The sequence below is a fragment of the Hetaerina americana genome, unplaced genomic scaffold (assembly GCF_022747635.1).
Source record: "Hetaerina americana unplaced genomic scaffold, ioHetAmer1.1.p SCAF_8, whole genome shotgun sequence".
Classification (NCBI taxonomy): domain Eukaryota; kingdom Metazoa; phylum Arthropoda; class Insecta; order Odonata; family Calopterygidae; genus Hetaerina; species Hetaerina americana.
Window position 1 is genome coordinate 38,031,243 of NW_027287427.1, and position 25,579 is coordinate 38,056,821.

The window sequence follows — 25,579 nt, forward strand, 5'->3', positions numbered from 1 at the left end:
ACACGGTTTGGAAGATATTCCGTATCAATTTTTGTAACTCTCTTTTAATCTGTATTTCTTTCAAACCATCGTGCGGCCTCAACAGAATGCTGCAGTTACATTTTGCTCAGATATCTGTATCGATACTTGAATATCTCCCCTTCTCGCAACCTGAGACCTAGATTGTAAATGACGAGTGAGACTCGGATCCAAATACGAAGTTTTTGATAATTATTGTATAGATTTATTTTATGAACAAAAAAGTTTAATTTTCAGTGGAAGAAATAAAAGAGGTCAGTGAATTTTCCACTGCTAAACCAATATTTTGTGCCTAGATAACTCAATAAAAAAACTTTTTAAAATAATGCTCCAGATATTCTAAAACTGATCGTAGGTAGGATACTAACTTAAAGCAATTATTACTATTGATGATGCTATACCTATTGGTTTTTGATGGACCAAGGTACTAGAACGCTGCTACACTTCAAAGATGTCTAATGCAGTACTAAATATTGTAACACTTTACATTGTAGAAATCATTTTTCAACTCCATTTATGTACATTCCCTTCATTTCGTTCCCCCTGCCCATTTTTCCACCCTCTACCTCTTTTACCCAACATCCTTCCTTTTATGCAAATCTTCAACATTCCATTTCCACTATCAAATGAAAAAAATGCCAAATATTTTCAGCCAATAAATTACCTTGCGTATTTTTGCTGATACCGCAATGGAATCTCCTTGCCACCTGACTTCCTATTATGATTAATGTCAAAGAAATGGAAGGATTTATTGCTTCGGCATCAGTATACTGTAGTGCTGACTCCATCTAGTAGCCTTTCACTGCAGGATTTAGCCCTATCGCACAAAAACATCACGTTGGCAGCTATGTCTCTAAGAGTCTTTAATTCGGTGGACAAAGTCCAAAAACTCCGCGTTGTCTCCACGCATGGTGGCCTCATTCCGGATTCCTCCGACTCGACCACCATCTTGGAATCAACTTCCGGATGCTCTCCTGCGAGGCCACTATTCTCGGTCGCACAATTATCAAGACGGAATCATTTTTGCCGACTACCGCCCATTTAAGCAAAAAAAACGCCCTTTGACATCTGCGGCTCTCATTTGGAACAGATGTTCCAGGTTCCCGGATCTACGAAAGGGACGACGTGCGCGGTCAGGGTACGCAGTCAGGGAGCATCTGTCTCCTCCACGCTAACACCCTCCCGCGAGGAGAGGAGGGTAATCCTCTGGTGTAGAAGACGACCGTTTTCGCTCCCTCAAGAGAAGAAGATACATGTTGTCCACGTCCCATTGTCACGGCTGAAGCTGTTCCCTCTTGCCCGTGGCTTCCGATCTTCGCTCACCGTATCCCGGACATGGTTCATTTGAATATGATTTGTGATTTCAACTGTCGCGCAATTGACGCTCTAAGGTGAATGCAAGCGACGCGACCTCCGTTAACCCCATAAGAGGAAAGGATTCAGTTGTGTTGACGGCGTTAAAGCTTTTGTCGCCTCGCGTGGCGCCTTATACATGCATGTCTTCACCTTGGGATTTCCTGGCTCGCCTGAACTCCTTGGACGAACTCTTTCCCCTCGCAGTTAACCATACAGTTTCACATTCGTATTTATTTCGAGACTACAATAAAAAAAACAAGAAACAGTTCGAGGTAATACGGTTCGTTGATTCAGTTAAATTTGAAACACTCCCCAGGGCAAAAAATTATTTTTGGAGCGCGTGATACGTTAAAATAGCTCTGATCTTTCACAGGTTGCGTGGCTATCTAGTGGGATAAAATTTTTAGCTCCTGGTTGGGGAACTCCGGGTTTGAAATCAATGTAATGCCCTTAGACGACTCATTTAAAACCCAAATGTTGCGATTTTCTGGCTATTACAATTTCGTGGGAAACGATTTGGTGACACAGGAAAAAGAGCAGCCCTCGTAGCTTGAAATTATAAATTTCACTGGGTTCATTAACCTCAACTATCGAAATCTATATTTGTTACTATCGCATCAATTGAAATTCACTTTTAAAAAAACTTGAATTACGCGTATAGAGGTTTCATCAAGGATGTTCCTCACTCTGATAGGCATTTCCTGAGCCGAATACGCTTAGATAGTACGAAAGGGAGGGGATGTTCCGTTGAGGAATAAGATAAACTTGGTAATATTCACAAAAAGTTAATTTACACGGTACTACCGCTTTCATCACATAGGTGACATCTTCAGGGACCCAGGTATGTAATGAAAGCGATAGTACTCGGATAATAAATTTCCTGTGAATTTCACAGAGTTTACGTTTTTTCTTTGGATGAAAGTTCACAAGATTGAGCCCGATATCATATAAAGGATGTCCCAATACCAAACCGCAGTCATTCACTAAACGAGTCTTACACATCAAATGTAAACATGCATTTGCTAAGGAGACTAATTTCTCCTTTTCGATTACCTGAAATATTATCAACCGTAACTTAATTTGTAGTACGATCTTATTAATTTTTATTATAATGTAGAAATTGTTCTCTCGGTGAGATTTTTATTAGGGCTCTTGGTGTCTGGAATACGTGTAGCTAGCTGCCTTGTGAAGTAGCTAGGCTGGTTAAGTGAAGGCGTTCTTGCGTCACACTGAGGCAACTTCCTTTCATGAGCGATCGACGGTGCGATCCGTTCGGGATAGCTGCGTGACGTTTGGCCCAAGGCAGTGACAGTGACGGAGTCCTTTGATGAGAACTCTGGACGGGTGATCCCAGGCGTGAAACGTAGGAGTGTTATTTCAACGTAACACACGCTTCACAAATAAAATTATGTCCCTTGAAGTGCTTTATATTTAATTCATTTCGAAAGTAGTTATTATCCACTTTCATTTGATTCACGTATCGTTAAAGTATTTTTTGTCTTAATGCTAGACCAGCTAAATCAGTTTTTGAAATCGCCTGAGATTCCTAAGCTATTATAGTCTTAGAACTCTGAGCGCCACCGAAACAAAGCACATCATGTTTATCAGCCTATGATCACTCATAAATTTACAGTTACCCATTTTTTATACTGGGAAATCATTCATGCTGTATAGCATTATTTATGAAATTTTAATCACCCTACACTTGATAGGAATGATCGTATTCCTTTCCCAACCCCTTTGTATATCGCTTTTAGTCAAACCTATGGTGAATTTTCTCCCATGGGTGAAAGTTACCCCTAACAAAGTCTTCTGGAAGTGACGATCGGAACTATTTGAATTCCTTCTCAATAAGTTTGACTACCTGATTTAATTAGGTCCTGCATATTTTGGTTATCTTTCATTCTTTTATAGAAATACTTGTAAAGATATCTGGACAACAGAAACACTTAAAATTCTTTCTTTGACCAATTATGTTCTTTCATTCTTTCATTGTGGTGTTCACTAATACAACATTCTTCATTATATCGTCAGATTAGACCATTCAAATAAGATAAAGGAGATAGACTATAGCGCCAATAGATTCAGAGACTCTTTCTTTTGTGGTACCATTTGCATTCACAACAATATAAAAGTTCAGCAACGAAAAAACTACAGCCCATTAACACAGCTGCGGATAACTAACCTCGAATTCTTATACATTTAGTTAATGAAGGGTTATGACAACACAACTCCTGCCAGACGCCTCTTGGACTGTTTCTTGGGGGTGGCGTGGAAGTGTAGATTAGCAATTTCACCGCCAAACGTAAACGTAAAGGAAGGAAAGAAGGTATGCATGGACACCAACACAACTTTTTACTGTAGGTACAGTAAAAAAAAGCCTAATTTTAGATTGCGTCAGGAAGCTTTCTCTACTTACTGAACCTCCGCTTCACCATCCTTTCATACTTCTTTCAACTTTTGCTCATTAGGATCTCTTTTCGTGCATATTATTATCCGCTGTCGAACTTCAGATATTCCATATCTTCTGAATATAATGGCAATATTCACCCATTGACTTCTCAGTCCATCCATTCACTCTTCTCACCTGTATCAAACTGTTCGGCAATTCGAATATCATCCATTTTGTTCCTCATATACTTAAAAAATTAACCCGAAGTTCTAACACACATTTCCATTCTTCATGTTTCGTTGCCATTGCTTGTGTCCCGCCCTCGCTCAGTCCAAACCACTGAGGGGTCTGGCAGCAAACCTCGCTGCGTGAGTTCCAATGAATCATTACGCCGTTCATCGGCTGTCTCCTCGAGTGGTGATTCGCTAATTCAACGGAGCGACTCCCAATTCAGCTGCCAATTCATTTTTAGAGCTGTGAATGACTGTCGGATGGATAACGTGGGAGAAAGAGGGAAAGAAAGGCATGGCAGGTAAATTATAAAACTCGGGCCCGATCGAATGGTAGACGACGTCGCAACCGGGCGATGTTCTCCTTCTCTTTATTATTGTTTAAGCCGGAATAGCAAACACTGAAATCAGTTGTGATTTCAGGATGGCGAATATCGTATCGCTGATGGAGACTTAAATTTGATTAATGAGGTGAATCTGATTTTCAATGCAGAAAATTTAGTAAATATGGACTTATTTTCTATCCGATTTTTTAATCCAACAACTAATCAGATGAGTGTGGGAACTTAAAGACGCTGCCGATTATTGCGCCAGAATCAACCTAATCTGTCATTTGAAACTTGCATCGACTAAAACACAAAAGAAAAGCGTTGGCGCATGCGCAAGTCGAAAGGCGTTGAATCACGTGAAAAGCTTCATCTTAGGCTTCGTATTGAGCATCTTGATTCCGAAAAAAGTAAGAATCGAGTAAAATGGCCTTTGTGTTGGATTTTTCATGTGAATTGATTACTTATTTTCAATTCTTGTATTCTCGTGCATTAGTCATTAAGATTAACTTGAATTCACCCTTGATGGAAGAAAGACAATGGGGGAATCACGATACCACGGGCACCTTCGCCTTATGCCTGGGAATTATTGCTTATTAGTGGCGAAGTCTTTGGATAGAAGTTAATCTCCTAGAAGCTTTTGGTTAAGGTAAAATATTTTTCGAGTGAATACTCTATGCGTATGTGATTTTTTAAATGTCCTGGTGATGTAGTGAAGTGAAGGCGTTACATTGAAGGTGAGCCTAATGGTATATTATGGTAAATACTCTCTTCAAGTGTATACTACTTAACAGTCACATATCAAATTACCATTATTATTATGAGTGTTATTCTGCTTTTTCTGATAGGTTTTTGATGGACACAGACTACCTGCATCTATATTTCTGAGCCTCGCCAAGCAAGACACAATGTGACATCCTACACTTAAATGAACCTTTCTTCACTTCCGCATACTTTCTGATTCCTTTCATCTCACCCAGCATGCCAACTCCATTTATCCCCAAACCTCTCTTGCCTAACGTTCTCCTCTCTATCGCGGTCCTCAACATTCCATCTTTGTCTCTTTAGAGACTTTAAAAATGAAAAAAAACTCCATGGCCATAATTGCGGCCTCCGCAATCGCTAGATGAAGGGAGGAGGGAGGGGGATGCCCATGAGCTTTTGCGTGAGGACGCCTCCGCGGCATAAACGGAGGAAATGCCAAATCGACCTCGAGAGCTCCCTATTTTTTCCTCCCTCTCTCTCTTTTTCCCTTCCTCTTTATTTTTTTTTGTTTCTACTACTCTCCCGACGCCGCGGGGTTTAGTGGTTCAGGGTGCGACGGGTTGGGTCGCGTTAGTTTCAGCTGCCCTTCGGATTTTGCGAGACTGATTGATACTCCGTGACATGTGACTGTGACCCTTGGATTAGGGAATGCGCCCCGGAGGCCTGCCGCTTGTGATTAATCCGTCGACGCGAGAGATAAACAGGGCGAATGATTTCGTTCCCGCTTGCCATGCCGCAGACATGAAACAATGCAGTAACAGTTTTCATACATATCCATTCCTAGGGGAAGAGACTTGGTCAACCTGCGGGAAAGGCTCCATAATAATTGGCTAAATATTAGTTTTCCGCGTAACTACCTAATGGTGTTTGTGACTTCAAAAAAGTTATCTTTCAACCGCAGCGTTCATCAAAACTTTGTGTGGGAAAATGCAAAATTTCACCCTCATTATCATACGCTCATTTTAATCGGCGCAGTCGCTCGTGGAGAAATTAGCGCGTACATTTTTTTATGAGTAGTTAACCGCCTTAGGGTAAGTTGTTGATGGATCTTGGCTCTACACAATAATATACTCTTTAGTCCTAACTGACATGATAGATATACTTAAACCGCATTCCACATATTTTATAAACTAATTCTTTAACACAGTATACTTTTTTCCTCGCTTCATTCCATACAAAATACCTATTCATTCCTTTCTCTGTTGCGATTTCCCAGAATTCTGCCCTTTATCGCAATCTTCAGCATCCCATTGTCCCTTAGTATTTCCTATGTTTATTTTTCTTTCCTTCTCCAAAGTTTTTCCGAACATCTTAGAGAAAATATAATCGGAAATAAAAATGTTAATCCGCCGAAAAATCGGCGGTAGTAGTTAACTTCTGAGAATCTCTTTTTGTTTTAAGCGTTACCATATTTTGTTATATCATGCCCCGGGGGCCATAGCTAAGAACTTTCGTATAATAGGAAACTCATCATTGCAATGAATTTAAAATAAGAATATTACATTGAAAAATTTCTTTCAGTGCCTGGCTGTAATATAACAACTACGCTCGCGGTCGAAACAAAAATAACTTTTGCAGAAGAGAGTTTTCCTCCGCCTATGCTCTGCTTTGGACACGTTTCACCGATTTTGGCTTTCAAGCCCACCATTCTGTTTGCTCTAGGTTGAAAGCGATTCCATCCGTCATCAATGCGTGTACTGCCGGCTTCCAATTATTTTTCCGGGATAAACATACGAAGTTAATGTTCGAATTGAAACTCTACCAGTGGGTTAGCGCAGTGTTTTGTTGCTATACTCCCCCAACCGCTGGGAAACGAGGTTCACACTTTATTCAAATATAGTATGCCCCGGCATCATTTGAGCATTTACTTAACACGAGTGCTGAGGTCATTTCGGGTCACTCGCAAATCTCCTGAAAATAATTAAAGTCGGGTGCGATAGCCATGCCTATCCCCTGATTAATACCCGTTAGTTTTATTTGAACCGGCAAGTGAGCTGCCCATCCTAGCTAACTAAAATGGCAATACAAACATTTGCCAATCGGTGATAAACAAATGGGGTTTAATGCGAGGATAAATTTCCGGATAGCTACGAACTAGAGGCGAGAGAGAGTGCGGATCCCGGGCATAGGTACATACATGTACTTCTCTGCAAAGCAAAATAATTTTCAGGATTAGTCGAAGCAGTCCCAATGATGATTTTGTAAATGCCCCAGATGTTTTAAATACTACATTTCCTCTACTGCATCTTCCTTGAACCAAGAGCTGCTCACGGGAAAATAAGTTATAATAGGAATACCCGTGAATTCGGAAAATTACTATTGACATTTTTTTTCAAATATAGAGAAAACCTTTCTCAGATGAAAACTTATAAATGTCAACTCTAACTCCTTGCGCAAGTCGAGTTACGATAATGATTCGTTTAATTCAAGGATTTCAATTGGATCCATTTTAACAGAAATATTAATCATAACGTGCATGCGTAATTCATTTAACGTAGCAGACATCAGATGTGGAATCCGTCCGTTACGTCAGCGAGCGTTAAGACTATTCATCGGGCAAATGTGTCCAAGCGCGGTAGCAAAATATTCTCATCCATTTCTTTTTTTAAATGTAGTGAAAAAAATTACCCTTTTTCATCTCGTATTTTCCTTGAGAAAACATTATTTTTCGCGCTGGAGCGTTTTGTTACCCTGACAGAGTTCTGAAAATTCCCAAAGCGTAGGATCAGAGCCGGGGAGGAAGTAACCTGGATATGAGTTGATTGATGAGAGAATACAGCTGCCGATCCCTCAGAGCTTTGCAGTTCCCTAAACTTAGGGGCATTTGGAGCAGTTCCAAACTGAGGCAGTTAAAAAAAAAGTTCCCTTTGAGCTGACAGCGATGCAATTTTTCCCTCGCAACCGATGAATTACCCGCACGGGTGAGAGAATTTTTTTAACTTCGCCCAGACCGAGATGTAGCCGCAAGAGTGTGCTCCTCCCGAAGGGCTCTTTGGCACCGAAGAGCCGGACTTCCATCGGAGATAAATCTAAAAGAAGAGGAGGTGCGGAAACTCAAATCTGGCACTAATTGAGCTGGACCCTAATTGCCACACTCGTTTCAAGAGTCGACTTTAAATCATGACATTTTATTCCATGCGAAATAAAATAGCAAACTTTCCTCTATCCAAACACTTGAACTGGTTATAGTAATCATCTATATTATAGTATATGCACTTATTTCTGACGTTATCCGTCGAAATGCTGGAGTATGCTTCCCGGAACATCAAAATAATAGATGTGATTTTTGGTTAAATTTATGCTCTGGCGTTATAAAAGCGACCACGTAACTGCATCGATCCATCTTCCGATGGTAAAAAAAGCCGAAGCTGCTCGGAATTCTTTGGGAATATTTTTTTATGTACGCTTTAGGAGACCATGGAAGTCGTTTGAAAATGACAGAGGAGTAGTGTCGGTCACACAATTACTCGGCACGGGTGACACTGGTTCAATTTTAGCCCTTTGCATCGGCGAGCCTGTCACGCTCCCCATCCGCCTTGCCTTTACATTATGGTTGTCTGTGTTCTTCGTTTCACACAGCATAAAAATTATTGTCGAAGAATTTCATAAATGAATTGAATATTATAGATTCAAAAGCAGTGTTGCAATTTTACACGTAAAGGAAGCCTTGTTGGACGACGAGCAATTCGGTTCACTGAGCCTTCATCATTTACATGACGACGGATAACCAGGGAATGCAAGCTATTAGTGAATTCTGTAGATTATAATTAAATTTCAGTTAATTATGCATAGCATCATAGGCTGATCTGAGGATTAAATTTTATACAGAAACCATAGGTGAGGAATAAAATATTCTTTTCGTAGCAATATAGCTAGTATTTTTTAATGATTACCAAACAGAATAGAAATTTCTTAAAGCTATGCATGCCTACTTCTGTATAATTATTTCCTAGTGTTGCCCCAGAAAAGTCTTCTCTATTTTTCTAAAAATAATGACAGCCTTCACGTCCCGGAATATGCCCATTAAAATGTTGAAATGGGTACTTATCCGTTTAGGGGTGTGTTTTTTGCGATTCGTGGATATTATCGCACATATCAATTTGATAACCTCTTAATTCTTTTGCAAGTTGTAAATGCTAAAAAAATGTTCCCCTACATACAAGGTCAGCATAGAAGTATCGGAAACATTTTTTCCTCGCGTGACTTCACGTCGCAGCGCGCTGGCACCGCATAGGCTCATATATGTCTACATCTACATAATACCCCGCAAGCCGCCGCAAGGGCGTGTGGCGGGGGGTGTCAGGTCACAACCCGTAAAAAGGAACAATACCACATGCAAAATCAACAACATGGAAAACTACTCCCACAGCTGCGCACATGTTCATGGCTCGGTGGTGGGGGGTCTGACCTTTAACACGCGCCAATCGCCTGCGAGCGTTCATTCAGGCTGGATCGTATTTTTAGTGGATCTTTGTCGAGTGAATCAGTGCAAACGCAAAATGCAGCGAACTATTGAACAGCGGTAAGTCATCAAATTTTGTGTTGAACTGGGGAAATCGGGTACGGAGATTTTGAGCATGATTCGCCAAGTGTTTAAGAATGAAGGGATATCGTGAGCTAGAGTTTTTAAAGAGGTACAAGCGTTTCAAAGATGACTGAGAGAGTGCGGAGGACGAGCGCCACGCTGAACGGCCGTCGGCGTCAAGAACCGATGACAACGTTCAGCGTGCGCGTGAAGTGCTGAATTCAGACCGTCGGTTAAATGTGCACATGATCGCAGATCGTATTGGTATTGATAAGATGCAATGCACACTATTATCACTGAAAATTAGGCTTTGCAAAAGATCTGCGTTAAAATCGTCCCGAAGGTCTTGACGGACGATCAAAAGCAGAGCCGAGTTTCTGCTTGCGAAGACCTTTTGCTGCGTCTTGAAGGAGACCCAGACGTTTTGGAGAGTCTAACTTAGCACCAGCAGAATATTTCCTTTTCCCAAAAATGAAATCCTCCCTCAAAGGATACCATCATGGGACCCTAAGTACGGTCAAAGAAACTTGCTCGCGTACCCTTAAGGACCTTCCGGAATCTTACCACAGAGCCTCAGAGTCGTAGAAAAGCCGCTGGTAAAAGTGAATCCACGCTCAAGGAATGTACTTTGAAGAGTTTTGAGGTATTGTGGCAATATCTGAAATAAACCTATTTTTCCGAAACTTTTCCCGATACTTTTTATAAAAACCTTATGTTTGCCTTTTTCACCTCCTTCGAGTCTGTTTTCCCTTTCAAATTCGTCTGTTATGTCTATTCGTTTATTTGCGTTCCCATTTACCTGGTCTCTGCATTATCAGAGTTTTGGCATTCCACTGCGTCTAAATATTTCTTTGAATCAAGCATTCTCCTTATATTCAAACTTCTTCGTTAAATAATTTATCTTTCAATTTAAATACATGAATTATACGATCTTTTACCTCCTATCCAGCGATCACATTTTTGTCCAATTGCTACCACTTCAAAACATGTAAAAAATTGATGCACGAAATAAATAATTGTAATAAAATTATCTGCATACTAGTTTACCGCACCTGTAACTCCGTACAGGGAGGATCCACAGTATTTTTCAGCATTGCTTTAATGACATTTTTTTTACAATTGCTGGATTTTTTTGTCTCCAAAAAAAATAACTACATTATCGTTCACTTAAAATTTTGGACAAATATGAAATTTGAAATCATGCAATTCATTAACCACATGCATTGATCCTGGATGGAGATGGAGCTATTTTATTAGTAGAGCTATCTCTGACACTGTTATTCCTCATTCGTTTTTGAAGGAACTGTGAAAAACTACTCATAATGGAGTTATTTATGATTTCAATGGCCTTTCTCGAAACACACTGCCTCTGGATACGCATTGTTTCGTAATTCTTACTGTGACTTATAGCAAATTAGAACATATTTTTGGGTCTAGATCTACGCCATCAAGAGTTAGTCGAAAAATTAGAACGCATTATGTAATCGAACGACATTCCGTGTCGAGTGATATAAGTTTCATGACATCATGATATGTGTTGGGGTGGATGGAAGAGGATCTTCGACGGACGTAGATACAGACGGACAATTCAGTATTAATAATATTTCATAACATGATAAAGAAAGATTTTAATGGGATTCCTAATGATGGTATGATTCTAGTGGTAACTTCCGAATCCATCTATCATACCGGGCTATATATTCCCTTCGTCTCTCTCTCTCTCGCTTGCCCAGTTTCATTCCCACAGTGCTCTCATTCTCCCTCTCGATTCTCTCTCCATTGTCCCCGCCCCTGCTGAGTCTCTCCTGAGTCCACGTGAGAGAAGGAGGAAGAGATTTGCTCGGGTACGGAATAGTTAAAGAGGGCGAGGCGCGCTAATTATCGTGTGGTGGTCCGATTGTGTAGTACAAGGGAGGAGAGGACATTGTGTATTATGCTGAACAAGATGAATGGGAAGGTTGAGGGGAGATGGGGACGGAATGGGCGTTTAATGTAAAGGGTGGGAAAATGTTAAGAGAACAGGAAGGAAGCAGAATGAGAAAGGGAGGTTGGGTGCCTGCTACTCCCAGGGGGTTAAAAAAAAGGCGGAAACGGTGGCATGTGGGGTAATGGCGATGGCGGAAAGAAAGGCCAGTGTCCGTCAATTACACGCGATTTCTAAAGGGCAATCCTTCGCTTTCTCGTCCTCTTTTGTTTTCCCATGTTTAAAATGAGGAAATTTATCGATATTTTCGTGAATTTGCTTATTTTTCTCTCTCTCTCATTATAATTTTCTAATTGAAAGTTGACAGTTACCTTTCAAATTGCTCGTTTAGGTTCTTTGCCAATTTTTGCGCGTATGTTGATGTCGCTAAAAGTTGGAAATTATATTAAAGAAAGTCTTTTATATACTAATATCAATTAGAATGAAGTGGCATATAGCCAGGTTTCCTTTCTCTAGTAATTCTTGGTTTTTCATGAAATTAGCCAACAAAGCCTTACCAGCATAGTGGGAAACTCGTTTGAATCAGCTGTTCACTTTAATTCAACTCTTAGTCCTGTTGTAAGGCTGTATATAATTCAGATCATATTTTATATTTAAATTTGGGCTAAATCAGAGTCCTTGGATTTTCCTATACACCTGTTTAAACGAAAATTTAAGGTGGGTTCAACGATACCTCTGAGTTACCCAGATCACGTTCCAAAAACTTGTTTAGCTTTTTTTAATAATAATAATGCTGAATTTCTCCCAAAAAAAATTACTGAAATGATGGACAGCATATTATGGAATTTGTAGAAAATCTGTGTTTAAACTACCAGAAAATTAATCATGGGATATGCACAGCCACTACCGGTAAAATATTTAGACTCAAAGTGTACTCTATTTTATAAGCTTCCAGAATATACATGAATTCACGCATTTTGAATAATAAGGAACTATCTTCTAGTGTTTCTTTAGTAAATAGCTTCTAACTAAATAAATTCTCTACTTTGGGTTCAGTTTGCAAAAAAAAGAAATCGTTTTATCAACCCGCGAAGGTGAAGCAGATGCGATTTCCATTGATTAAACACTCCATGGAAACGCATTAGAGAGAATTATTACGCACGCGCTTCTGCCATAAGCGCACGATAAACCCCCCAGTAATAAGAACTCGAACCTAAGGTTAACCCCCTGTCGCTCGGCATAGGGATAAGAAGGCGAGCGCGCGCACATGCATACAAATGGGGTCGGTGATTAACTTCAGAGGTCGCAAGTCTCGAGAAAGAGCGGGCGTTTGCGATTTGGTGATTCATGAGTATGTCACAGAAGAATTACTCCGGGATATGATCTCAGGCACCGACCAGAATGGGATTGCGACCGCGAAATGTTAAATTAAACTGACCCTGTTCGCCTTTTCGCTGCAATATGTGTGTCAAAAGTACGACCAGGGTCGCTATAATTGCGTACCGTGAGATCGTGATATCATTCAGAATAGTAGCAGCCTTAGTGCAGGCAGCACCTCTAATCGAAATATAGCCCTGACCGCGCTTAGACTAGTTTAAACTGCGTACGTTCTGTTTTCGGGGTGTTAGGGGCTCAAAATAAATTTTCATGAAGAAAATTTCAAGGCATTGATGTGAAATTCGATTTTTCGCTACAATTTTACCCTCAAAGCCATTTATTTTTTAATCATAAAATATTTATGTCACCGTTTGACTTCTGGTTCAAAGCGCTTCGAATGAAAAGCCCGGTATTTTCGGTTGGGTGTCGATGACGAAATAGGACATTCAGGCTATCCGTTTCTCTTTACATAACAACGTAATTGAAAATTTTCGTATAGCTTGAGAAATGTTAGACTATCGTGAATGGTGAAATAATAAATATTCGTGAATTATATGAGCGGAAACATTGGTCTGGCAACAATTAAACTCCACGAAAGAAAAGACCATCTAAAAGCACGTTTCAATATGATTTTTTTGAAATGGGTACGTGGAACTCATTCCATGACCTTGGCAAAATTTAATCGGCTTTCAGCTTCGAGCATCCTTTAAAGGCATTTATTCGATGGGGATTTATTTTTGAATGAATTCTGTGTACCGGATAATGCTCAGCGGAGATATTTTAACTTTTGGCGTCCATGTTTCAGTTTCGTCGTCAATGGGTTTTTGTCCATTCGCGGCCAAAGAAAAACGGAATATATTCATGAGATCCAAATTTCGCTTTGAATCCTTGGAGCTAACGATTAAATACGCGAATGAAGTGCCAATGACGAAGAAATATTCGTATTTCAAAATTCATTTTGATTCGTAAATGGCGAGCCGAAGGGGCAAAGAAAGAACTTCAACACGTAGGAGTTTGTAACAAGGGCCAAATTTTTAGAATCAAGGAGTAATAATGTTCGCTTCGTCTCCTTGTTAAAGCCAACAGATAAAAGGAAGGGTATAAAATGAATGCAAATTGCTGACTACAGGGCACTTTTACGGAGCCCAATATAAATGTTCAGCCCACGTTAACACTCATACGTGAATTGAAAAACTCGTCACTATCCTGCGAGCCTTTTAATTGACATGAAGCTACGAAATATAAAAAAAAGTTATTTTCTTTAAATCTATGCTATGATAAATTACGTTGTGAGTACCTGCATCTATAAAGATCCTGACACTAATAATATGAACGTGATGTACTTAAACACGTGATGATAGCTAAGTGAGCCGAAACACGTGGCATTAACATTGTTTTGGATGAGTGACATCGAGAGGTTGTGTTGGCTATCGTCTGGCTTCCCACCCAGAGGGCCCGGGTTCAAATCCCGGCAGTGTTGAATATTTCTCAGCGGTATCCCTACTTGAGATGCTTTGTGGAGGGTAATTGAGTGAGTACGCCTGCGGACGGCGGATGCGGCGGACGGACGGCGTGCGTTAAGCTGCGGGCCCCGTGGCGCTTTCGCAAAGTGTAGGCTAACGCCGACGCCTGATTTCTCCCCACCCTTCATCCTTTCCTGTCCATCCCTAATGACGCAAATGACCTCAGCTGTCGGTCGCCTCCCCCAAATACTACCTACTGGATGAGTGCCATCACTCAGGTATGGAACTATTCCACCGTATCAGAGCTAAAGCAGTGATATTTAGCTATTTTTTATCAGCCTAATTTGCAGAAAAAGCATCGGAAAATGCCTTGTGTTACCAATCAAAACTTTTAGCCTGGTATAAATTCGATAAATAAAATTTAAGCGATGGATCTGTGGGGTGCACATGACCCCAGTCCAAAATAATGTCGAACACACTCTATGAACTTTCGTAAATCATGGGATCGTAGATTTTCGCGGCGTTCAGATGAAAGACTCTCTATTCTCGGGATGTCACCGCGTAGGTTGTTTTTCTGACAACAGTTTCGCCCGTGTTTCAACGAGCGTCTTCGACCTGAAGACGCTCGTTGAAACACGGGCGAAACTGTTGTCAGAAAAACAACCTACGCGGTTACATCCCGAGAATGGAAAGTCTTTCGTAAATCATTTTTGCTGGGTATATTTGCTCCTAATGAATATCTCGACTAGAGGTTGGAAACAGTTCTTCACAAGAAAATATTTCTAGATTTGAGCTGTGAATACTTGATACTCTAATCAGTATCAGCTGACATTGGTGAGCTGAATAAAGCACCGCACAAAAATTGTTTTTCAAATAAGTCTGTTGAATGTGCTGCTTATAGAATTTCGATTCGTGGGTGTGGAGAATGAAGGGAAAAGTGAAGGACAGAAAACAAAACAAACGAAGAAGTACTAGGCGTGGCCGTGGAGGAGAGAGGGTTGTTGGCAGAGGTCCTCAGAAGTCAAGAAAAGTGAATTCAGCGTATTTTGGTTTTTTTGTCTTTCTTGTAAGACTCGAAATCTGAGTCGGAAAATAAAAATGTTTTGGTGGAATTCACTACTTTATTCCATTCGTAAAATGAAGTACCATCAAGTGAATTCCGTAATTATCAAATTCACTGATGTTGTGATAGTATCCAACTCACCAAATAATCCATCTGACCAAACCAACCGACCAAAATTCGAAGGTTGGTTTGAAAGGTGTAGAGCTCGCATTGTCCTAAGGCCTATGGGGCGTGAAATTGGCACATCAGAGTAGTGGGGGAGTCTAGTTCCGCCAGATGTTTTCCAGGAAGAACCGGTACCCGAAAAAATCACACAGCTTGGATGAAGCCGAGGGTGTCCAGATTTAAACCCGGGTCCTCAGATCGGCAGCCTTATTTTTCACCCCCTTGGCGGACAATCATGCCACAAATATCTGCATATTCTCGGGAAAACGTATCTCCACAGGGTTAATAAATAATCGCGCCATGCCATTTTAGATTCGTAACGTATCTGAACGTCAGGAAGCCTCGATATTTCCTGGGTGTGTCCCGGATATCCTTCCCCATAGCTCTCCGCGTCCTGATTTTAACCTCTTCTCGGAAATCTGGTCACCCTAGAGTAACCCCCTCCCCTCTCCTTCTCCTCACTCGGTCGCCGGAGGAGCGGAACATTCGCAATCTGCGCGCACCGCACCGGAACTATGCTTTGCATGCCCTGCCTCCACTCGTTCCCCCATCGAGGACGCCTCAAAAAATCTCTTTCCTAGAGATTCATATCGCCCTCCCTTTTCTCACTACACACACACGCACACATCTCCTCATCTCTCCCTCCTCACACCCCCCACACACACACATACACTCGCGCGCATCCCACTCCGTCCCAAATTCATTCCCAATCCGAACACGAAAATCTCCCTTCGAGCGGTCCGCAGCGTTTGGAGGAAGCGAGGGAACTTGTCGAAGGGACACAAAACATCCCCCTGCATCCTTGCGCTTCTCTTCTCCTCCACCCCCTCCTCCGTCAATACGCCTTTATTTATTTTTTTTCACTTCACTTTATACTGGATAGCGGTGGAACCGGAATCTCCGGGTTTCCCCGGACGATTTCTCATCCAATCTTTTCTTTTCAATTTTACCCCATTTTTTTTCAATCGTCGTCGCTGCCATCCTCAACTCCATCTCTTCACTTCCTCTCTCTCTCTATACCTCTCCATCCGTCCGTCCATCCATCTCCCCCTTTTTCCTGCTCCAATTTTAGCTTCTGGCGAACCGTGGTTCCGTCCGGAGGGAAGTGTGGTTGGAGGGCGATGCGGGAGGAGAAAGTCCTTGCGGTTGTATGTGTGAACAACAATCGTATTCGCGAAACATCCTTGGCACCCCATTTCCCCTACTCCAGATGGAGTCGTAGCCGGCAGTAGTAGTAGGTGGTCGTGAGTAGTGGCAAATTCCATCCCTTCATCTCCGCCTCACCCCGCCCTCGATTGTTTCAATCCAAACTGGTCTCTTTGTTCTTCCTTTCGTGTGTTTTTGTTTTCGCAGATCGTCGTCCGACCGACCACTTCTTTCCCTTCCTTTCTCTCTCTTTCTCTATCCTTCCCCCCTTCTCACCCTCCCACATCCTCGCCAAACTCGTAAGTTTCGCACGCGGAGAGTTATTTTTTTTCCTTGGGGCGAAGGGTTTAAGTGGAGGAGTTTATGGCAAATTTTGTCTCGTGATATCATTCAACCTTCGGCGGGTAGGTGAAATAAGATGGCACATTGCAGATACTGCTAGATGATACATGTTATCAACGGTTTTGTGCCGAAATTTTGGCGTAAATTAGCCGAGACGCTATCTAGATGATACGTTAACGACTTCAAAAAGTCTGAAAATATCCGCAAAAATAAAAAATAAGAAGGGAGACACGGCATGGCGCAAAATTTCCTGAAATACATTTCTTGTAATGATGATTTGAAAGCTAATTGTCCCATCTCAGACTGAGATTAAAGGTGAGAGTTCTCATCATTCTTTCTATAAATTGGGCCTTTGAATGGGAAGACACCAGACTCGAGTCAATGTCTAAATTGTCTAATTGAAGCAATAAGTGATTTCCAGTTTCATTGGCTGTCGATATATGTGGTTATTACGAGATGACCTATAATTCCATATTTTTTTGTAAAAAAATCGATAATGAGATGACCTAGAAAACCATTCTTTATAATAAATACTGCACGTAAATATCATAAATATTTTCTAAGTTTTTGCATGTGATTTTGAAAAAAACAACACATGTACGTACAGTTATTTTACCTATTCCAGAGTTGAAAAGGGAGAAAAAAATATTGATTAATTTTATTTTGCATGTGAATTTATTTGTTACCCACTTTTTGTTACAAATTTCCACTTCTTGAGAATATAATTAATGCCTCTGTATCCTTCAGCTTTATTGTATGCAGTACTGATTCAGGGTTCATAAGCATTTTAACTATATTTTTAAGAATCCATTCAGCCCAGGATTCACTAAGAGACGAGCTACAGTGATGTCATTTAAGTAGTAATAAATTTGTAGAATTTATGGGATATTTGCGTTAAATCCACAAAGAGGTGAGGGCATATCCTATTGGTTCTATTCTTCCCAAGCATGAGGAGAATAGGGGTCTCCAATTTTTTTTATTTATTATATGTATATCTTAAAAATTACATTTTCGCCTTCTAAGGAAAAAATACCCGTTTAAATTGAAAATGAGATTAAGACTAGAGGAAATATTGTTCATTACTTCGGCTCATATTCATCCTTGAGCATATGATCATTAATGTTGCTTAGTGAAATAATGAATTTTTTTGATTTAATTTATTTTTCCCAAAGCTCTTTAGGTGGATGTGTACAAATTGAAACCTTACAATACCATAATTAGGTGTCTAAAATTCAAAAATAGTACTTGTAGTATTCGTTCATGAGTAAAATGTAACTGTAATCATACTCCCTCGAAACAATGCTCTACAGATTGAACTTGATGGAAATATTATAATATGAACAAGGTAATTGTTTGGCGCATGGTCAGATGCCCACATAAAGTAAACTGTCTTCGCCCATGATCTCAAAATACTCCAATGTATCCATCAGTGCTTAAGCTCAGCCTCTTTAATTTTTTATTTGTAAGGAATTGTATTACACCCTTATTTGTGAAGCATTCTTGCCATTAAATGCCCAATGCATCCAGCGTTAAAGTGAAACGGTTCTTATGACAAGGAAAAATATTCTAACCATTTATAAAATGTGGGACAGAAAAGCATGACGTGGCGTATTTCAATAACGCGGTAATAGTGCACACATAAACCTGGCCTAAGACTAGGAATGTGAAGTTGAAACGTAAAATAAAATTGTACTTTCGGAGAAACATGAGAAATGGCATATTTTCCAATGAAATTCTGTGAAATTCCACAGTTAAGTTAACGAAGTCAGAGGTTCGAAATGGAATAAACAAATTTTCTGGAATTATATCCGTCATGATATTGATACTGCGATAAATAGTGACCTTAAACTCCAACTTTTAGATATCATACGCCGGACGAGCTGATAAGGTTATTTATTATCTTCATTGAGTTTCAGTAGGTTAGTGTTCATACTTACGTTAGTATAAACAGAACGAAGTGGAAAACTGTGGGTAGGTATGATGTTGGCACTGTTGAAACATTTCCATTTCATTCCGTGGATTATTATCGACAGCCTCATTACTCATTTCATTATTATTCGGATGATTTTCGACATGTCTGTCATTGCTTTCAGTCTCGGCGACGAGCGTGCGCTTTTCTTCCTCCCATGCATTTAAAAGCATTACCAGAGCTACTGAAATCATATTGCGGAATCAAAAAGATTGTCGCTCGGATTAAATTTTAAATGCTCTTCCGAATGCAAGCTGGTTTGAATTGTGTTTTTTGTTTCTAAAGTTTAAAAAAAAATTATTTCCTGGCCTGCCTCTTTATGAATTACGACAATAATTGAATATGACGTTCCGGTGGTTGTCTGAAGTGATTGTAGCCTCGATGGGTGAGATAGTCAAGTTAATAATAATAATACCTGTTGTCATTTTCTCTAGAATTGAAGTGCTGTTGTTGTGATTTTCAGACTTGGAGACGTTTGCATCTCAACCAGTGATAAGCGGCTTTCGAGTTCCTACGAGAACAACGCAGGTTATCCATCAACACAGGTCCATTACACGGTGGTGAGTTTGGTGAACTTTATCTCACGCAATGCATCCACAGTACTTTTATTCGCTTCAGATAGGTGTTACCATTTTAGATTCGGATTTCTCGTCTTATTAGTTTCTCTATTTGCTTTTTTTCATGAAACATTACATTTATGTACTTGATCAGAATGAATTCAGAGAGCACAACACAAAAATATTTGATTTTGGGAGGAAATTCAACCTCCCGTGAACTGAATAAATATTAATAATTGTACTGGCAATGCTTGGGAGAAAAATAACAATACGCTGCACGAATCAATTGAAACGATGGTTCTTGCATTGCATTTAAACTTTTCCTTATAATTGAATTATCATTGGTAGTAGTTTCAAATTTATTTTAAGCACATTTTATTAAGTGCAATCAATAAGGATCATAAAAATTCCAATGAATATGGTTCTTGCGTGAAATTGTGCCTAAATGGTCACCCGGAACGGTCGACCAACCGTTGACCAAGTTGGTAAGTACCCTTTTTTAAAGAAAATTTACGAGAAAACACGAAGGGTTACCCCTATGGGGTAGGCAGCGTATTTATAATTGTTAGTTGTGTGGATTGTGAACTTGTGATTGGCCTGGAAGAATGATCGAGTTAACATTTCCACCAAATTTGAATGTAAACATGTAATAGCACCGTCACGTAGAGTACCCAGAGCCCCTTCAACAATTCATTCAGAATGTACACTCATACCCCTGCGGTAGGAGAAATTTTGATGATCGCCATTGGTGCGTCTATCACTGTTTGCCCAAGGCGTGGACTACTTGGCACCAGTGACTCCGGATTTCCGGTTTCATTTAAGCTGAAAATTTAGTTTGAAACGCATTAATTCTCGTCATTTGTGACCAAATTGACCCCAAGGCTCGTTGCCTATCCCAATCGCGTGGTCCGATGTTATTCAAACAGTGGGCGTGGCACCTTCCTCCGCGTTGTGGGATACAGTTCTCTGAACGGGGGTAGTCTCCTAGGGTGGCGGTTGACGGGAAAGCTTAGGATGCTTGGAAAAGTCCGGTGATTTTTCAGCGTCTTGACTGCGATTCTCTTGCCCTAAAGTATTTATTTTAGCACGTTACTCAAAATGGCTGGATGCCGCTTGACCCATGTAAGGAAGGGAACGTCAAACTGTCCCCTGGACCGAAGTAGTTTTTAATATATCTTTCAAATAAAATTTGATGGGATGGTTATTGAGATTATCTTAACGCCACTAAAACTGGGCGCATATTTTATGAAAACTTTTTTTAAAATTTTGTAAATGATTTTCTTCATAAAGTAATTTATGATTTTTATAAGTGGTTTTTAGGCGGGAATTTAGTCCGGAGATTCTAATAAATATGAGATTGATAGTCTGAAGGAATTCTGTAATGATTCATAAAATTTCTGTTTTAGAAAAATACTTGTTTTTTTTAAAAAGCGTGAGGATATTTCGGTGCATCATTTTATCCGTGAGAAGCAATTTTGTCGAAATTTGGCTCGCCCTTTCTAAGCGCGGGCTGATGATTACGACTCATTAGTAATGGTCAGGAGAAATGAAGATTTAGTCCATGAATTACTGCAAGACTCACTCATCATGCTTGATAATAGATGAAACCGGCGACCTCTTTATTATTTTTTGAGTTTTAAGCCTGAGTGTGAATGGGTAACGACTGATAGGGCTTTTTCAAAGGACTTCATGGTGGAGCCAATGGTAAAATGTATCAGTGGATGGTATAGAGAAATTCCCAACCCATCACTCAGTGTATATCTAGGCAGAAAACTTTCAGAAAATACTATTTCATCGCTAAATCACTGTTTTAATTCCTTTTTTAAAAATTACATGCTCAGTCTGTTGGTGTATAGCAGCCGAACCATCTATCAAGTGAAAAAGGATGAAACAAGAGAGACCTATGATATATGAATATTATTTGATTGGAAAAAAATGCAGCTCTATACTTATCCAATATTCGATGTCATAACTAAGGGAAAGTAATTTAAATTTTGAACCTTATTTTCTAAAGCAGTACGTAGAAATTCTCATGCGATCTATATTTCCGCAAAAAATCGACAGTTGACTTCTGATGCGCAGGTTTTGTGAGAATCTGACATTTTGCTTTTAATTTTTAGACTCTGTCACTACTCACTGCCGTGCTCCAAAGCCCTTAACTAGTGTGACACAAGACCCAATACTACACAGAATAACTCGTTCTTTTGCTCTGCATCCTCCATACCCTCTTAAATCCAACCTACTTTTTTTCTCCCACTGCCTCGCTTTCCCAGCACTGTCCTCTCCATCGTCGCATTCCGATTCCCATTGCCTTAAATGTGCATCTATCTCTTGATTTTATTCCTTTTTCTTTCTTCGAATTCTTCCCTAAAGCCGTTTCTCCTTCCAGTATTCTCCCTCCATCGCCACTTTCAGCATCCCATTGCCCTGATGCATATATATATATATATATATATATATATATATATATATATATATATATATATATATATATATATATATCCTTATTTGACTTGCGCCTTCTTTGAATTTCTCCGCACAACCGTCTCTCATTCCTTAAACTGCCTATAAATTCATTGTTTGTGCTTTTTTTTCCAATTTTTATGTTTTTGTGGCAAGTTTTAACATATTTTTAATATTAAAACTTTTCTTCATCGCACTATTGAAGAAGTTAGTTATGGACTTCTAGCACTAGTGAGGGCTTTCAGCTGAAAACATTGTTTGACAGACTCATGGACGTGGTGTGTGTTCGGGCAGTGTAAGTTAGATATAAGTTTTCTTCGGGAACCTAGAACCTTTATTTGATTGGCATTTAGCGTGGTTACACTCCCAGACCGGGATTTCGGCATAGAAAATTGCGGAAATGAGGAAGGCCGGACCCAAACCGCGGAAATGAAATAATGTTGGGGCGTAGGGATCCGCAACTGCGGCCACTTTAGTATTCCCGATGGGACCGCCAAATACTGGGTATGATAAAAACAAGAACCAACACTCTGGTGGCAAGCTAAGGTTGGTTGTTTGAATTCCTAGCTGAATAAATAGCTGGAATTTGAATTAGGAGGACGAAGGTCCGTTTTCCCCGTGATTAACTGCCACGTAGATTTCATTTTCTTACATTATCGAAGATGTGAGCGTTTCTGATGGAGATGAGTTGAAGGAGTCCAAACGATTAGTTTCGTACTGGAATTATTACGGAAGTGTTTTGTATAATGTAATATACCATGCATATGATCCCTAAACAGTTAAAAAAAAACAAATTAGACGTGACGAAGCTTGTGAAACGTATTGGGCTCACTTTTAGGGCTGTCAATGCGGTCTAGGCAAAGGCAGGATGAATTAAGCTTGAAATATCTTGGAATTATCGAGTCCTTCATAATAATCTACGTCAAATATAGTGAAAATCTGATTGAAAATGGAGTTTGCAGAACTTATTTTCGGCAAAAGCGATTTTAAGTAAGGCGGAAAATAGAAGATAGAGGAGTTCACTGCTAAAAACCACTCGGAAGTTTTCTTGTTTTATATGCCTTCATGTAAGAGTTAAAAATCGATTTCTGGTCTATTCTGTACTTGGATGAAATAGCCACAGTCTTAGTCCAATTCTGCTACACAATTTCGGCCCAAACGTTTCGGATCGAACTTGGAAATTCTGCATACAATGGACGTTTTAATTAATAGTTTGCTTCGTCCATTAAATAATTTGTCAAAATTAAGTAAATAAATTGCGATGCTATTAATTTTTGAATTGCTATTTCTTTAAGGTACTACGATTGTTAGACTCATTTCAGCGTTGCTTACTCCGCCAGGTTGTTGAAAATAGTTTGAACGTATAGCCACGATTGGTCTTTCAGGTTGGTTCGTTTTCGTAACATTTTATGCACCGATCGATTATTTACGAGTTCACTCCTACGCGTGCCTATGACTTAAGAGACGCTACTATCTTTCACTTGCCCGACCCAATTGACGAAGTACGTGGGAGGACGGAATATGGGGCCCATACGAGAAAAGCTTCCTTCGTGAAATCACGGAGGGTTCAACGCTTGAAACTTAGATCCTTTAAAAAAGCATTCATGGAAATTTTAAATAAACCCTTATGATATATTCTTGAGAGAGTTACGGACCAAGTTGGTTTCAGGGTTGTAAGGGATAAGAAGGGATGTAAGAAGATGGGAGCGTTAGGAAATGAATGTTTCACGAGGAGGGAGAGTACAGAGACCTTGAGTAAGGATGTTAGAAAAAGATTTGTTAAAGCTCTTATATGGAGAGTGGTTTGTCCAACGCGGAAACTTGTTCATAAAAACAAAATGATAGGCGGATATTGGTGACTTTTGAGGTGTGGATGTGGGGAAGGATGGAAAAGGTAAAATGGACGGAAAGGAAAACAAACGAGGCATGTTCGAGGCGGGAAGAGGATTATTGGGAGCTACCCAAAGGAGGAGAAAAAAGTAGATACCAAGCATTTTGATTGGTGTGAAAATATTGAAGACTGATAGAGGAGAGAACGTTGGGCGCAGAAATGGTAATAGGAAAAAGACGATATGCATATTAGACAGAATGAAGGAAGCATAAAGTATTCGGAGTTGAATTGAAGTTTATCTTAGTGTAATTAGTGTGTTGTATCCATCCAAAACCTTGATCTGAAAATGTAGACGATAGTAAAATACTGTCAATGAAACTTTTTAATCACCAAAAAATTGAACTAGTGCCCCTTTCTGTGCCAAAATCATCTTTGAGATACATATGTCGACATGGACAGTTTTTTCCCGTAACATAATTCATTTTCGCATCATTCTCTCTGAGAAAAAAATACATGTGAAAAATCTCCTATAAATCCCTGCTACTGTAGGAATCTCCCGTGTACAATCCACTCAATTCACAGACATACCCACGGTGCGAGTCTTTCACACTGCATTTATACAAAGTTCGTTTAAACAGAATCGGTAACAATTTTTTTCTGACGTGTGCGTAAAGTGCTGAATCTAGACTGTTGGTTAAATGTGCGCATGATGGCAGTTCGTATTGGCATTGATGAGATGCAGTGTATGCCAATGTCACTGAAAATTTGGCGGTGTGAAAGACCTGCTCTAAACTCGTCCCGAAGGTCTTGACGGACGACCAAGAGTGTAGTCGAGTGTCTGCTTGCGAAGACCTTTTGCAACGTCTTGAAGGAGGCCCAGACGTTTTGGACAGTTCCAACTTGGGACCAGCAGACTATTCTTTATTCCCAAAGTGAAATCCTCCCTCAAAGGACATCACCATGGGACCCTAAGTGCCGTCAAATAAGCTTGCAAGCGTACCCTTAAGGACCTTCTGGAATCCGCCTACCAGGGGACCTTCGAGTCGTGGAAAACCCGCTGGCAATATTGTGTCGCCGCTCAAAGGATGTATTTTGAAGAACTTTTAGGTATTGTGGCAAAATCTGGAATAAATCTATTTTTCCGAAACTTTTCCCCATACGTTTTATGCATTCCATGTATATTCCTGCACCAATTAGATACGTTGCGCATAAAATGCGGTTTTTCTCCTGAATTGTCGACGTGTCTACCGTAAGGGCAGGGCGAAGGACGTGGTATAATTGAGTTGACGCAGCAATAATAACATGAATTTGAAAAAATCCGTCATTGATTCATACGTTTACTCTGCATATGCCCACTATTATTAAAAAACATGTTGACATTGACGAAAGACAAAAAGGTCAGAGGCGTTCATGATAAGGTGTCGGGGTAATTGGGAAGGATTTGATTATGTGCCTTGGCAGATTAGCTATGTCACCTACTGTGGTGTTTCTGTTGCAAATGGAATTCAGTCCTTTCTTTATCAATGGTCGTATTTTTATCAAGTAAATTACTCTCTCTCTCTCTCTCTCTCTTGATGTAAACCCCACTTACTATTTTCTGAAACACTTGGGCGATCAGGAATGATACAAAACGTAGTTCCCTACATCCTCTATGTAGTTGTGAATAT

The 25,579-nt window shown here is 40.0% G+C and overlaps 1 protein-coding gene across 2 annotated transcripts in view; it reads left to right on the forward strand.

Annotated features, from left to right (window-relative positions):
- Positions 1-25,579, forward strand: part of LOC139697881 (uncharacterized) — a 252,970-nt gene that overhangs the window by 136,804 nt on the left and 90,587 nt on the right. For both annotated transcript variants that reach the window (XM_071596742.1, XM_071596743.1), the window contains one exon: positions 19,525-19,621. The gene's annotated coding sequence lies outside the window, so the exon portion shown is untranslated. The remainder of the gene's footprint in view (positions 1-19,524; positions 19,622-25,579) is intronic.